This window comes from Echeneis naucrates, chromosome 22 (assembly GCF_900963305.1).
Source record: "Echeneis naucrates chromosome 22, fEcheNa1.1, whole genome shotgun sequence".
In the NCBI taxonomy this organism is placed as follows: domain Eukaryota; kingdom Metazoa; phylum Chordata; class Actinopteri; order Carangiformes; family Echeneidae; genus Echeneis; species Echeneis naucrates.
Window position 1 is genome coordinate 3,226,081 of NC_042532.1, and position 4,923 is coordinate 3,231,003.

Genomic DNA, 4,923 nt, shown 5'->3' on the forward strand with positions numbered 1-4,923 from the left:
TCAAAAAAAAAAAAAGTGAGTTAAAAAATGGACAAAGATCAGTCTGAAGTGCTTTCTCACACTCTGCTTCCTTCCATAGAGTCCGCTCTGTTAGCTCAGCGGCTGAATATCCACTTTGTTTTCCGGCCGAAGGTAAAACACTTGATCCAAACTTCGCAGGACTGTTACTCCCGTTGCCAAGGATACACGACTCGAACCGTAAAGCGGCGAAAGCGCTGCGAAGTAAGAAAATATCTCTGAAAACAGTAGCAAACGGGTGAAAGAGCGCTGTCAGAGGGCATCGTTAAAATAAGATGTTTCCGTTGTTTGCTCCATCTTCGCCAGGTCTCTCTACCTCTCTCTCTCCCTCCGTCTCTTCATCAACCGGACTCTGAGAGCGGAGGCACCGAGGTAGGAGGCATGTGAGTGACAGGAGCACTGACCAATCCACTACGACAGGAGGCGTGGTCCCGCTCATTGCTTTCATTTGGCAGATGTGCCAATAAAAGTGACGTCACTGCAACACAAAATGAACCAACCAAAGAGTTCGGGCGGACAAGATATCAACCCCCAAAGCGGGATTTAAAATGAGATTATTTACTTGGTGGCCCTGTATTGTGAACTTTAAGTAATTAAGTAATGATATGACAAAATGTCGCTCGAGTTATTATTTATAGGCTTTCAAAGTCATAGCTACTTCATGCACCCTACATTAAACACATACGGAGAAAACCTTCGCAGTATTATGGTAATTATAGTATGAAATAACAAAATACATCAGACGAAAACACAGTAAATAACAAGTTATGTGGTTAGATCCCTAAGGAAGGAAATGATGAATGAATGAATGAATGAAGGATGGAAGGAAGGAAAGAAGAACTAAAGGAATCAGTTTAATTCATTAAATGAATGACTGTTGTGCAAGGCCAAGGCACAGGCACAAACTTTTAGGCTACTATGATTCTTATTTGCATAGACAACAAATGGAATTACACTCAAACTTCTCTATCTTTTGTGATATTACAATAATACAAAATATATTATTATTATTATTATTTACAATTATTGTTATTAATAAAATAAATATTAATATCAACATTCATAATCACACGCAGGTGGGTTGGTCCACCCAGGCCAAAGTAAAGGGAAGTGTTGAAATGCCATAAGCAGAGTTTTGCAGTGAACTCCAGAGATCAGGTTTAGATGCTGAGCACATTCAGTCTGACTGCAGCTCTTGTGTAGGAGGGAGGATGGGCCTGGAATCACACTATGTACATTTTTTGGAAATCCAGAATTTGTTGTCGGTTTGGCATGACGAGACAGGAGACTGTAAGCTCCCGACAACCACGCACCCCGTGCACACGTTCCTAAAGCCTGGCGTTGGTGCGCTCACGGCGGAGGGGAACGCGCTGATCCTGGCAGCCGGAATCAGCGAGGGATTAAGGAGCGCTCAGGCCGGTAGGTTAGGCTTCAATAAAGTGGTGGACTCCTCCCTCTCCTGGTCTCTGCCTGTTACTACAGTATGGAGACACAAGTCCTCAGCAAATCCGCTTGGACTCTCTTGAGACAAAGATAGGTGTGATGTGATTCTCTCACATCTCCATGATGATAATAATTATTGGATGTGCCAACTCTGTGCTCTTTGAAGCCCGCACTGAACAGACACTTATTCTCACCGGATTTTAGCAGCTGCTTTGTTTATTTGGTTTGATGTAAGAGTCCTTGGATCTCTTGAAAGGTGCTATAAATTAAAGTTATTATTATTATTATTGATATTATGAGATCTGTATCAAGCGGATCTTCACGTGTATCCTTTTTAGTTGCTGCTCATTGTAATTTGATAGACATAGGAGAACACATTTTATTTTATTATCAGATAAAAGCATTTATTAATTTACAACTGCACCTCCTGCTGCTGGGAACTAGCAATAGAAACTGAATTCTGTCATTGAAGGATATTACACCACTTATAAAATATTCATGTATGTACATTTTAATATGTATGTGAATGGTTGGTTGGCTTTCCTGTCATGTGTAGGTTTCTGTGTGTTCAAATGACCCAGTTAGCCATGACAGCGTGACAGTGGGCCGACATGTACAAAACCACCACTCTGAGTCTGAAACAGCTAAATGGAACTCATCCTATCCTGAAGACAGACTGATACCAGTCTGGCAGCAAACAACTTGAAATGGGAAGAACAAACAAGAGGTTTTCAGGCACAAGAAACATCAATATTTATCCATAAAGAAAAAGAGTCACATTAAATCAGCCTTTTCTGTCTAACTTTAGTACAGGATGGCTGACAACAAGGAGTGGAAGCAACAAAAATGAACAGATGTATATGGAGGCGATAAAAATGCATTTGAATTAATAAGGGAGTAGAAATAATGGGCATCAATTTAATCACAATTTGTGATTTAAGTAGTTTAACATAAGATTAACTCATATTTCAAAAGGAATTAACTTAACTGGACTACATCAGGCAGTAGTAAAACAAGTTGTAAAACTCTCAGCAGACTCAATTCATCGTCTGTTTTGTAAATTTGAACCTCTCATTAGGAAGATTTCAAACATCAAAAAGCCAAACCATTTTAAAGCATCATTCATTCCAACCTTCAATAAGCTGTTGAACAATGGCAAACACTAATGCAATAAGGCAACATGCAGTTGCCAATTTTTTAGTGACTATGTCTTTAGACTATGCTTCTTTTTCCCTTTGTCTCAGAAATGTCTTGTAATTGGAAGCTTAATATAAAAAAAGACTTTTCGAAACAAAAACACGAACCAAGCATGAAGATCAATTCATACATGATTTCACTGGTAAGATATGAGAAGATCATTCTAGACTCCACCTAAGTTTACATTCACACTGTCTTTAACCCATTTTATCTTAAGCAGATCTCCTTGGGATTTTTTTATATTAACAAACCTTAAAATAACACAAAAACAGCAATTTTATAGCAATCATTTAATTTTATTCATTGTGAATTCATACAAAAAGCAGATTTTATCTGGAAGATGTGATATCCGATACACAGAAACTGGTATCAATTAACTTTACATTCAATACAGTTCATTTCCCTGCCCCCCTCCCTCTTTCTCCTGGACCAGGGGGTGAAACCTGCAAGTCTATTGGTGCATTTTGGACTTCTATATTCATCATTTTATATATCTATCAATAAATCTATCTATCCCTCCATCTAGAGATGGATAGATAAATATCTGTGTAAATTACACATACGTGTGTATGTGTGTGTGAATATAAAAGCTCTACATAGTGATAACAGTGATACGGTTTCAGGTCTACTTCAGGTCATAATAATACTAAGCCATCTTCAAAGACAAGTGCGTACAAACACACACACACACATTCACGCATATATGAACACACATACACAGAGAAGAACACAAAATATACAATGATAAATTGAGCACCACGTGCCAATTAAGAACGCAACTATAAGCTACAACTTTCCTTCATTATCTTGCCCCCTCAGGGCTCAGGCTCAGAGGGCGACTTCAATGTGATCAGACAGGACAGGAAGAGTCAGCTGGCACAGTGATCTGTGATTGGTCAGTCAGAAAGTCAAACAAGCAGAAAATGACAGTCAGCCAGAGGAAGCACATATCAAGTGCTGTGTCCTTTCTCTTTGTAATAGTGTTCATTTTAACAGGAGAGGCAGACATATCAGACAGTGAGTCAATCAACTGGTCAGTCAGTCAACAAGGATCCAGACCCTCCAGAAGAGGGGGCAGTCAGCAGCTAATGCACTGTAGTGGTGTGTAGGCTAAGAAATGCCTGTGTTCTTTATAGCAGTACATGTGGTGGCTCATTGCCAGTTTAAATTTCTACTCAAGATTTGCTTGCATGTGTGTGTTCCACATTTGCTCCTCACCAGGGGCATCTGAGACAAAGGTCAAGTCAGAGCTACTTAACAAAAAAAAATAAAAAAATCAAGAAGCACTGTCAGCGTTAAATTGATTTGGGCATCATTATTTAAATGGTAACAGGATAAAGTCAAAGGCTGCGTAATGAAAGAGGCCCAGCATCCTCAAGACTGAAAAGCTCTTAAAGGAGAACATTACAACAAAAATCTCAGCACTGCAACAAAGTACTTAAAAGTCTGAAAGGTAAAACAACAACTGAAATAAAAATCCGGTGACAGAAGTTTTCTGTGATATCATAAAAATGTCTAATGGCTAAAAACATCATGGATCAGTTCAGCGTCATTTGAGATCAGCTTGTTGAGGAGTTCCTTCCTTTCAGGAATGGTCTGTACACAATATGGATTTATAATTATCAGTGCTGCCAGGTCAATAGATTCTAGAAGATGTTGATTGTGTGCAGAGAATCTACTCTAGAGAAAATGTTGTAATGTTATGAGTAAGAAGAAGAAAAGAAATTAATGCTTCAACAAAGTTGTAATTTTCTAAGAAAATATATTGTAAAAATAAAGTCATGGAATCATGAGGACAGAGACTTGATATAAAATTCTGTGAATGAAGTCGTAGCAGAAAAGGTTTGTTAAGGTAGAATGGCTTGTTATGATTAAGGACACAGATTTAACTTGTAGTTTGGAGACTGTCAAAAGTTTATAAGAAAATGTCATGAAATTAGAAGAATAACGTTGAACTTTTGCAAGTAGAAAGTCAGAACATTTAAAGGCAATGTCAAAATATACAAAAAAAAGTTATTTTGAGAAGCAAAAAAATTAAATGTGAGATAACAAACCATTGCAAGAATAAAGTTGCCATTTTATCATTAAAGTTACAATACTTAAGTAGCAGTTAAATATTTTAGCTTAGTTAAATTGTTATTTTGTAAGAAAGGTCATATAATTATTTAATACCATCCTTTTTTAACAAACAAACAAAAAAAAAAGAATTAAGAAAAACTGCATTGTAATAAATTAAAATCAGAGTATTATTTTTTTAAATTTAAA